The following is a 12,530-nucleotide window of genomic DNA, read 5'->3' as shown; positions in this document are numbered from 1 at the left end:
TGTTAATTCTTGGTTAGTGAGGTAATCGACAGCAGGGCGGATGGTAAAAAGAGTAATTAATGCAGGGCATGGAACAGTGGTGATAATTTTTGACATATTTTGGGCATCATTTACAGGTTGGTGATCCCCTAGATGATGGCCCTTGCATCAATGGTAACAACTATTGCCATATTCTGGGCATCCTTTCACATGCGTAATAATTTTCCTGCGAGTACCGCTGTGGACGGCTGGTTGAAATAATATTTGATGAGTTGAGTAAAGCAAGCCCTTGCATATTACTATGTTGAGGGAAAGTCATACCACCAGTGTTTTTAAACATTTTGAACAAGACCTGTTCATTCATTGGCCAGTGCTCTCACTCATCTACCTACCCTTTCTTTCATCCATGCATTAATCACCCTTCTGCCAGCTCAACCATGAACGCAGCCACCCAGTCATTCTCCCCTTTTAATTATTCTTGCATTTATCCACTCACTCATCCGCACACTCTTATCATCGAATAAGCCCTTTCGTGTTTTTTCAGGACACTCGGTCTAGTTGGACCTCAAGATTTGGTGCTGTCATTTCAGCCAGAAGACCCAATTTTAACTTCCCACATTCCAGGTAATTAGTTCTGCAGGAGAATGTCTTTTGCGGTTGGACTCTCTCTAGTTTGATATCAGTGAGGCTAAACCATTTATCAATTTTCTTGGTACAACAGACATAAGTATTTAATCAGTTCCAGGGTCCAGCAGATATAACTAATTGTTCAGCCCCACTGTCAAGCTTGGTCTCACCTTCCACACATAGATAAATGAAAGAAAAAATAGAGGTTGGTGTCCGCAGACCTTAAGAATCAATCTACACACACAGGGCCTCATTCATAAAGTCGTTTTAAACCACCAGCACCTTTACGGCGGAAAATGGATTCCTTCACATCTATCAGGAATCCCAGAACAGTTAATGGACAGTTTGAAATGGTTTTTACTAATGCAAATTCCTTTGCCTCTAGGACGGAGAAATCTGCAGTAGTAAACCACATGCAAAAAGTGGGGAGTGGCTGGGTCAACTTGTGAGAATGATGGTTTCACCAACTCCCATCAGACATTTTCTCACCCTGTATATGATGTGAATTTACCATGGACCTCATTTAGAGGTTACAGCTGCAACTCCTGTCTTGCCCCATGCAACCCATGGCACTGTCTTTTCAACACCTGGCTTCAGAGGTGGCAAAATCAGTTACAATAACATAGGGGCAGCTTGCTCTTGTGCCCATTTTTTAATATACTAATAGCGCATATTCATCTATTATTTATTATTAGTGTAATGGAATATAGAGAACCAGGATCTGGAATAAGACCTGAGGTTAAAGCTGAGACAAGTTTTGAATGTATATTCTGTGTGTGATTGTGGGTTAGAGTGTGTTTTTGTGAGATGGACTGTGCGAATATGATACGCATGAAAATGTGTATCGGAGTGAGCATGTAGGAGTGAAACTGAGTGAGAGTCAATGACAGACAGTGAGTGAGAACGAGTGAAATTGGATGTCAGTAAGCAACTATGAGTGAGACAGACTGTGTGTGGCAATGAGTGAGTGGGAGTAAGAGTGCCTGCAAGTGAATGAGAGCGGGTGGTTGTGAGTGAGTAAGAATAAACAGGAGAAAGTGTTAGAAGGTGTAAGTAAGAACGAGCTTGAGTGAGAATGAGTGAGAGTGAGTGATAACTGGGTGAGTAGAACTGTGAGCAAGAATGAGTGAGCCAGAGTGAGAATGACTTAGAGTAATAGTGAGCACCAGTGAGTATGAGCGGGAAACTAAGAGTTAGTAAGAGTAAGAATGCATGGGAGTGAATGTAAGTGATATTGAGTGGTTGTACATGAATGGGTGAGAGTAAGTGAGATTGAGTGAGATTTCTGGAGAGAGATTAAGAGTGAGTGCAAGTGTAAGCGTGAGTGTTTTAATGTATGTTGTGTGTGTGATTGTGGGTCAGTGTGTTTTTGTGAGATTGATACTGCGTATATCATACACGTGAAAATGTGTATCTGAGTGAGCATGTAGGAGTGAAAGTGAGTGAGAGTCAATGGCAGGCAATGAGTGAGAACGAGTGAAATTGGATGTCAGTAAGCAATTATGAGTGAGACAGAGTGTGTGACAATGAGTAAGGAGAGTAAGAGTGCCTGCAAGTGAATGAGAGTGGGTGGTTGGGAATGAGTAAGAATAAACATGAGGAAGTGTTAGAAGGTGTAAGTGAGAATGAGCTTGAGTGAGAATGAGTGATAATGAGTGAGAGTGAGTGATAAGTGGGGGAGTATAACTGTGAGCAAGAATGAGAGAGCCAGAGTGAGAATGACTTAGAGTAATAGTGAGCACCAATGAGAGTGAGCGGGAAACTATGAATCAGTAAGTGTAAGAATGAATGTGAGTGAATGCAAGTGATATTGAGTGGCTGTGAATGAATGGGTGAGAGTGAGTGAGATTGCTGGAGAGAGATTAAGAGTGAGTGCAATTGTAAGTATGAGTGTGTAAGAGTAAGAATGAATGAATCTGAGTGTGAATGTGCAAGAATGAGTGAGTGATAGTGTGTGATTTCAAGAGAGTGAGAATGAATAAGTGCAAGTGAGTGTGAGGGAGTTATTGTAAGTGAGTTTGATAAAAATGGGATGCTATGCTTGCGAGTCTGCTATTTGCCCAGGTATACTGAAGGTAATTCTTGGCTTATAGAGGCTTCCATGGCAAAGTACTGACTTACTGGAGACAATTCTTCACATGACAAGCACCAAATTACTGGAACAGCATACTAAAGGTAGTTTTGGGGTTAATGGGCAGTAATGATAAAATACTGGTACTGTCACAGTGGAGGTCATTCTTGACATAAGGGACACCTGCAGAAAAATGCTGGTCTTGGCATGCTTGAGAAAACTCTTGCCATATGGGGCACCATTGTCAAAATATTGGTAACACATTCGAGGTAATTCTTGTGATAAGGAAGGACACTTGTATATAAGGGGGCAACTGTGACCAAATGATAGTCCTGAGATACTAGAGGTGGTGTTTGACATAAGAATCACTCCTGGTATATGCACAACATAATGCACAATTCTGACAGGCGCATATTGAATGTAATGTATGGCATAAGGGGCACTCTTTACAAAATGCTGACCCTAGCACCATTTTTTATTTAAATATGAGGTCACCCATGGCACAATTTATAAAAAATGGGATCAACTATTAGGGAGCATCAGGTTGGATTGGATTGGCTTGGCATACCTTGAAAGAACTTAAATATTTAATTAGTGCCCTCTCAGAGGCTATGGCTTTTTTCACATTTATTTGAAAATTGTGCTTTAGGATTAACTATTTGATCCCATTTTTCTGAACACCACTAGAAGAAGTTTCTCTCATTTGCTTTGCTTATTCGCTACAATTCAGTGCAAGTGTTACACCCCACCACTTCCTAGATCATGTCAACACTCCATAATATAGGCGTATCTAAAATAGACATTTGTCTGTGTTGTACTTTTATTTTAATCATGCTGTTATCATGGAACTTCAACAAAGTAATTTTTTATGCTGTTCTCATAGTTAAGGTATTGTAACATCAATTACAGAGGGATTCGGGGTTATAAGTCAAGTGATAGCACTTCCTGTGATGTCATTAACGTCAAAGGGTGTACAACTTCACTTCCGATACCTCTAACATTTTGGTGAGTCGACATCCATAGAATTTACTCCAGCAAAGGGACTGGATTAACTGTTTGCCCAGAGTGGGAATAGGAATGGAAAGTGATCACCCAAAAGCTTGAAGTAGGTGTTGCGAAAGGTTTTTTTTGCCGGTAACAATGTTTTCCCCATATCATAAAAAAAGAAAAGAAAATCTTTTCAATTGCACACAATGCTGCTGTTCACCAGTACACAATTCTATGTTATATGTAATTCTACATTGGGGAAATTGGGCACCGCTTTTAAAAAAGTACTAATTCTGCATCTGTTCTTGTGAGTACTGCAAATGGAACCAGATGTATTTGTTCACTTATTGAATTGGGCCCACGGTAGTAATATAACACGCATGATAGCCTCATGTACATATGCACAATAATGATGTCCAACATTTTGTTAAGTTTCCTATTTTAGCCCTCACAAAGGTGGCAAAGTTTCCAATTTTTTTTTGCTGTGCACACGTTTTTCACCAGGGAGCAAGATCATGTTCGTGGTAGTAGAACCTAGAAAAACTAAATGGAACCCAAAGAGAGAGATTCATGCTGGTTACCTATTTGCAATTGCTTTGAGGAAAATAAAATTGAAACGAAAACGGAAGAGTTGCTTGATACCTATTAAATAAGTATAAGTATAGCATTTACATTGGTTAAAGCATATCAAATAACGTTGGAACGCATATCAAATGACATATATTCTTGCAAAAGACTCTTCTTTTATATTAAAAAAATATATAAAAGAAGAGTCTTTTGCAAGAATATACTAGTAGGTGTTTTGCTTTAATCTGTGTTCTATGTCATTTGATATGCGTTCCAACATTATTTGATATGCGTTAACCAATGTAAATGCTATACTTGTCATACTTATTCAATAGGTATCAAGGAACTCTACCGTTTTCTTATTGGAATTGGAAACTTTGCCACCTTTGTGAGGGCTAAAATAGGAAACTTAACAAAATGTTGGACTTCATCATTGTGCATATGTACATGAGGCTATCATGCGTGTTATATTACTACCGTGGGCCCAATTCAATAAGTGAACAAATACATCTGGTTCCATTGCAGTACTCACAAGAACAGATGCAGAATTAGTACTTTTTTAAAAGCGACAGAACCATTGTAGCCCATTAAATACATACCCAGGTTCTGAGGGGCACAGGGTCGCCCCCATTGTTGTCATATTGGTTACCTAATTGCAACATAATTTCATCCTGGAAAATGTACGTATAGATTTTATACTCAAGTTTACATTTTGTCTGCTCAATGGCATTGTGGAGGAAAATAATACTCCGGGGCTTCATTCCCATAAAGAATCATGAGCTTGCACCCGCAAGTTTACTAGCACACAAGAGGGAAGAATCAGGACTGTAGACATTTCTGAGAACTATTCTAGTTCACGACTGGAAATCTGGATCAGTCTCAATGTTCCAGGCATATTTGAGGAAAATCTTTATAAATTTATTTTTCCAGATGAATTTATACACTTTTTGGGCCCAATTCACGACGGAACTTACGTGTAATAAAGTTACGAGTGCAGAGTCTTCACACTCATGGCGGATTCCCCGTACGGCGCACTGCAGAGTTCAACTCGAGTGCGGAGACTCTGCTATGAGTGTAAATGAGTGTAAAGACTACATTTTGTAGTTTTACTACACGTATGCACCTTTGTTATTCGGGCCCTAAATGTTTCACTGTGGAAAACCATGACCGCTCTACACCTACCAGTACCGAGGTGTATTCCCTTCCACCTCTCAATCTGGAAAGGGATTTATTTACGCGTGACATTGAATGGAGTGCATCTTCATACATATCGAGCAAAGAAAAGGTCGGGAAAGGGATATGAATTTCTTGAGACATTAATTTCTGTGTGTTCACAAACGCCCATGGCATTCCATCATAGACGTCTGGTTTCCATCAAACCTCTGGCTTGCCTCTTGTGACCAGGGCACTGCATTTGCAACCCCTTGCCTCAGAGGTTGCACAATTGGGGCCAAGAAAGCAGGGGAGACTTGACCTTATAGGCATTGAGGCTCCACCCTCCTTGTTATCTCCTATTGTTTGTTATGATAATACTGAACAATAGTCTTTAATTCACTATTTAATGTAATAAAAATGATGCACCGAGGTAGGTAAAATAATGTTTTTAAATGTGTGCTTGTGAGGGAGAATGTATTTGTGTGAGAGTCAGTGTGTATCAATGTGTGAACACATGCATCTAAGAGTGAAAGTGAGAGTTACTGACATGTATTGAGACTGTCAGTGAGTATTAGTGAGTCAGAATGAGTGAGTGAGGGTAAAAGTTACAGAGTGGATGAATGAGAATGAATAAGGATGAGAGTAAGTGTTAGAGAGTATGAGTGAGAATGAGTGACAGTGAGAGAGTGTGGCTGAGTGAGAATGAGTGAGTCCTAGTCAGTGAGAATAAGTGACAATGGATGAATATGAGTATGAGGGAGTGCAAGTACGTGTTAGTGAGAAAGTATGAGTGAGTAACAGGAAGAATGAATGCAAGTGAGTTTGAATAAAAAAGTAAGAATAAGTGAGTCGGAGTGAGTGATAATATATGAGAGTGAGTGAAAATGAGAGAGTTTGAGTAAGAGGAAATACAAGGGACTGTGAGTGAGCGAGACAGTATCAACGAGTGAGAATTAGTGAGTGTGCTGAGTGAGAATATGGTGTTTTGTTTGCCATCCTGCGGTTGTTCCTGGTAGTCTGAAAGTAAGTCTGGCCTATATCTGTACCCATGGTAAAGTACTGGGGCTAGCATACCGGAGAGAATTCTTCGCATGAAAAGCAGCAGTGACAAAATACTGGCACTGGCCACTGGAAGTAATTCTTGGTATAATAGGCACCCATGGTAAGATACTGGCCACAAGAGGAAAGATTTGACATGGGGGCATCCATGGCAAAATGCTGTCACTGGTACTACAGAAATAATCCTTGTCATAAGCGAGAACAATTTTGGTTTTTGAGCTGGGGCAGACATGAAAAATGCAGATCCTGACATACTAGAGGTAATTTTAGACATACATGTCACCCATACTTCACGGACAGCATTAATGCAATATTCTGGCACTGGCATATTGTATGAAATTTGCTGCAAAAGGGGGCACCCATAGCAATAGGGGGGCACCCATGACAAAATGGTAGCCCTGGCACAATAGAGACAATCTTTTACGTGTAGTGCATTTAAAAAAAAAAACGAGGAATTCCTGGAGAGGATCACGTTTTATTGACTTGGCACACAATGAATGGACTTGGGTATATGATGAGCGCTCTTTCAGAACCCCAGACTTTTTAGCAACTGTCTTTGAAACTTCTGCTTTGAAATGCACTATTTGACCCTATTGTTTCAAAATATTCTCTTAGAAGAGAACCTCCCTAATGCCACCAGAAGTGGTCTGGGTCACATGCATCGATTATGGGTTAGCATAATGCCCCACCACTTTCAAAGATCATGTCACCACTGTAATGTAGTGGTACCTACAAAAGACAGTTGTCTGTGTTATGTTGGCATATTAAACATGCCGTTATTATGGAAATTCACTGGTGTCAATTATTGTGATGTCATCAGTGTTAAGGTCGTGTGACATTATTTCCTGGTAGGATTCTGAGTCAAAGATTATATGATGTCACTTCCTGTGATGTCTTTATGATCAAAGGGTGTGTGATATCACATCCGATAGTCCTGGTATATTGGTAAATCTATGTCCATTCATTCTGGGTCTGGAATGCTCACCTTCCTCGAAAAGCAGCAGATGTACTTGCACAAAAATGACTGCATTAGTAAATCCTTGTACAAGTGCAAAACAATGATGTTTATTTGAAAAGTGATTTTGCACCCATAAAACTCATAAATTGTAGGCTGGGAGGTTCCACACCACACGCTAAATACACTCTTGGGGGTCACATATGGGTTAGATGGGTCCAGAGTCTACAAACTGTCCCTACGTACGGCTATGATGGTGGCCAAGAGGGATATCACTGCCGCTTGGAAAAACCCATCCCAACCTAGCATAACTAAGTGTTGCAGAGGGGTGGACTGGTGCGCAGTGCAAGAGAAACCTCTCTACGAAGCCAGAGGTTGTCCGGCCAGGTATCGCAAGATGTGGGGCAAAAGGCTGGGTCAGATAGAGTATAGGAATTTTTTGCCTCATCTTTTCTAATTCACCTGTATGTGATCATGGGGAACTATGGATTGCCATGTATGCTGAAAGTCCATGGATGTTACAATCACTATTGTCTAATGGGGTCACAAATGTGCTGTATTGTGTCTTTTGTTTACTTAAAATCAAAACCATTGAATTTAAAAAAATCTCATAAATTGGACCCTACATGTTTTGTATAAAGTATATAATTTTTCAGAGCCATGTTTTAGTGTTAAACACATAAATGACACACCAATTGCTGCATATCTCGTGATGTAAATGTCACAAAGTGACAAACTTTGCAAAGGTAGGTAGATTTGAATAGGTCATTTCAAGGTTGCAAAAAAAGAGACAACGTTGCTTGGCCCTAAATAGAATGTAGAGTCATAAAACACACAAAAAACTGTAAATATGTAACTACAATTAGAAGAATAAACAGTAGAGTTGTCTGAAAGAATCGCATGGCATTGGCCACCTTGAAAGGCATGCTAGTAAAGCAGAGCAGTGTATGTCACATATACAAGATCAGATTTCTAAAAAAATGTGCACATTAAGTTACACATAGCTGCTACAAAAATCTGCTATTGTAAATTACAGCCCTAAAATAGATCTTTCATCATTTGCACCCACAGGTGGGACTTAGCAGCAATACAATTCTAATGGATTTTCCACAGTACTATCTTCATTGTTAGGGAAAGGAACATTAGTATTTTCTGCAGAAGACTGAGGGTGATCTAATGCCATTAATCGATATTCACATACCTTCCTAATGTTATTTTCAACCTATTTGCAATTGATTGCAATTGGTTGTCGGTGGCGTAGAAGTTGTATGAAAATGTTACTTACGTGCTCAATTTTCTCACAGGTTGCAGGACTAGAGGTTTTACAAAAGGGAGCTATGTTTTCCTTGTGGAGAAAAAAAGCAGAACGTCTAATGGGATAATATGCATTTTTATCTCTTGCCTAAAGGAACAATTTACTCACTTTGTTAACTCTCTTTCTGGTGGATACTCTATCTAGCAGCAGATTTCTCACCTTGTGAACATCCCCAGGCTCCAGACTGAATCCAGAGATTTTTCTCAGCATATCTCCTGTGCGCTGGTGGGTGGCGTATTCTGGCTCTATGAAGCCAGACACATATACTCAACGCCAGTGTGCGCTGATGTCAGTTCCATACTTTTTGTGCTTTCAGACGTGGATCTAGAGCTCGCTTCCTCAAGATTTTCTCATCTTGTTAAAAACATTTTCTCAACATTTTCTCTCAGTGTGCAAGGGACTATGTCCCAGCTGAAAATTATAGGGCTTAAACCTCGTAGAGAATGTAAAAAAAAAAATGTCGGTGAAAAACACCCACTGTGTGGTGCGAGAACAGTTTCCCAATGAATCCCAAAGTGATCCAGGATCCAAAGCCAAGCTCTATGTCAGAAAACACTTTTGACAGGCACATATGGGCAATGTCCACACGTCTCACCACCTCTATTCGTTTTAACTTGCAATACTCGGACCCCTGTTTACTTTTTTCCCTGTCCTACATTTTGCCACTGTATTCCTGGTGCATTTTCGCACCCTTCTAAGAGACCGCTCGGTTTAAAATGAGGACACATCCCATCTGCGTCTCACCATTCGCAGGTCCTTCTTTATCATTTTGATCAACTCTTGACCTGTTGCCCACCTCAAATCATTTCACCTCAAATAAATCACTATTGTATCTGACATTAGCCATTTGTCGCTTAGATTGGGCAATGTCAGTCTTAACTCCAACACTGCATGCCTCTCAGTCGAACTATTTGTCAAAATCTAGATACATTTGCTTCCCATAGCTCTGCCTTCATGACTGGGCACCAACCCATTTTATGATGGGAGTTGCAAATCCAGAACATTTTCTTCACACCACTCCTTGCCACTGGACCTGGTAGTAAGAGCAGCAACTTCAGTCCTCTTTTTTAACTCCTGGTCTCTTTGGTTTCACATCCCCCCATACACAGTCACTCCTCCATCTGCCAAGCCTTCTCAAATCTCCTACTTCATTCCCAGCATAAACTTGTTGGCGACAGACTCTATCTGAACTGAGTGCATACAAAACTGCTTTGCTTCTCATCCACCCTTGTGTAGACCTATCTTCCAGCACCTCACTGTTGCCTGTATCCCATCCACATGAACAATTATAGACCGCCTCATACCCTTTGTTTTCTGTTAGCCACGTCCCCAGTGCGCTTACTGGGCATATGGATAGCACCCCAGATGCTTTCATCCTCATTTCAGAGTCAACCGCCCCTTGATCCATGTTGCTCTTCTGCTCTCAGATTCGCATCTCCTCTTATTTCACCAACACATTATCCCACTGCAATCCTTCATACTCCTATGCTCCTACCACCTCTGGTATCCGTAAATGCTGCTAAAGCATCACCACAGATATTACCCTTAAGAGCCGATACTCCCAAATGAAAGCACACACACCTCTCACTTGCTTCACTATATCTTGTAAAATATTCACTGTGAGCTCCTTTTTCTCTGTCCTATCCTTCCAATCGTCTCCTCACCAATTCTTCTTCTCTAGGCTTGTATCCCCAAAAATATATACGTAGAAAGAAATGCCAGACAATGTCCCTGCCATTGTTACTGCAGCCATTCCTTTGTTTTCAATCAGAACCATCAGGGCACCACATATTGGGCAGCACTGCAGTTTATGTCAGTTTACTTGTGGCACCAAATCACAGAACCAAGCACAATGTGAAGGGTATGGCAATCAGCCACTTCCTTGTACATTTAAGAAAACTGTCTTGCCCGAAGCAACATGTTCTGCTGCAACTAAAACAACACCAATTCCCTCAGCAAACACAAAATGTATTAGTCACTAATGGGAAACCTAAACACCACCTGAATCACACTCTGATTGTCCATCGCTAAGGTGACCTTGCTGTCCCCTAACTCCTCGCCCTACAGCCTCCACTCTAGTACTACTGGGAAGAATTCCAGGAAGGCATGCTGTGCCGCTTTTTCTTCCATTGTTCCAGCCATAGCTAAACACACAAGTCTCCTATTCAGCAGAACCTGAAACCACCTGCTTCCGAACCAGTGGAAAAGATTTCTACCATCCTAGGCCACAGTTTTAATCAATTTTCTTGGTCCAAAATGATCAGCCATGCCATTAAGTCCTTTCTCACTCTGTCTGTTATCCTGATACTGGGATGGAGTTTTGGCTCCACCTCATCACAAAGACCAATTGGCAACAGAACGCCGATCCTGGTGCACTTTCTAACATGCCAAGCTGGGATGTCCCAACAGCTCAAGTCACATTTCTTCCTGCTAACATCCAGTTCCTGTAATTCTGTCAGATATGTCGGCTTGTATGCTGGCAGGTGTGAAACCATCTCCACTGAGTCCCGCTCTATTCTGAAAATGTTATGCATTTGCTGGGTCCCTCTGTCTTCTCCTCTGCCAATAGCATCCAAAGCACTGGGCCCCTTCTGAACTAATAAAGCATCAGAAACCCCAAATAGCGGAGTGAGGTTCAGCCATCTGTAATTGGGAGTAAAAAATACGTTCTCGCAGCCACCGGTATGACAATGCCTGATACAGTCAGCATTAATAATGGAGATGTGTTTAGGTATGATAGTAAGTCCCAGAATTTGGATGAGAGTAAGCAGACCCTGGGATACGAAGGGAGAGAAATAATTTGTCATCCTCAGCCTGAGACTAAATTGCAAGTATATAAAGGGATTATGCTCCCATCCCAAGACCAAGTAGTCAACACACCACACAGGCTCAGTCCAGTTGATATGTTAAAGCCCTGTGTCACCCAGAGTCTAACTCCCCTTAAAGAATATAACAATAACTATCTAGCTAAAGATAGCAAACCAGGCCCAATAAGCTCTCTATTCACTACACAGGATAATAATACCCATAACAGGAGGAAATTAGTACTGCATCCCCTGTTTGAATCTTGGGGTTCTCATGACAGTCTTAATCTGAGTTTAATCTTGAAAATAATCTCAACCATTCCTGATTTTTCATTTATAAAAACCACTGATCTTTTGTCTGTGCAGTTCAAACAAATACAACCTAACTCACTTTGTGAGTTCACTCTAACAACTTAGATCACTAATGAAATTGTGACTAAAACTTTAGATTCAAGTGTGTATTTTATGGAATGTGGCATTAAGGTTGAGAATTGGATTGCTTTAAAATACCCCCGATCTTAGAGGGATTGGCCCCTAAGGTGTAAAAAGAAAATATAAAGGTGGAAAGTTATATGTTAAATCCAGTGCTTAGAGATGCTCTTGAGGGGATTCTGCACACACAGAACTATGCGCAGAAAAACAGGACCTCGGCGTGTATGGGCTAAGCCTTCCTACCACCTCAGTACCTAAAATCCCAGAACCGACTAGCTATAGTGTCTCATTCATTTTCCTACATAATCACGAAGCTACAAATGATTAGACAACTAAGAACATAACACTCCTGACTCTCTCAGGAATCGCCGTAGCAAGACGTACCCTTTCGCTCACTCAATCGTACTTGTCCACAATAAGAATAGGCAGAGTCACTGACATAGTTTAAAATGTTTATTTTAACTATCATGATCTATAATGGAGTATATGAGCCACTACCAGCAACAAAAAGCATAAACCTAAAATAGTTAGCATTGTAGCAAGTCCATAGACTATAAAAGGGGAAATCATCGTACACAG

This window comes from Lissotriton helveticus, chromosome 5_1 (genome assembly GCF_964261635.1).
Source record: "Lissotriton helveticus chromosome 5_1, aLisHel1.1, whole genome shotgun sequence".
NCBI classification, from domain to species: Eukaryota; Metazoa; Chordata; class Amphibia; order Caudata; family Salamandridae; genus Lissotriton; species Lissotriton helveticus.
The sequence above is the reverse complement of the archived record's forward strand: the minus strand, read 5'-3'. Positions refer to the sequence as shown.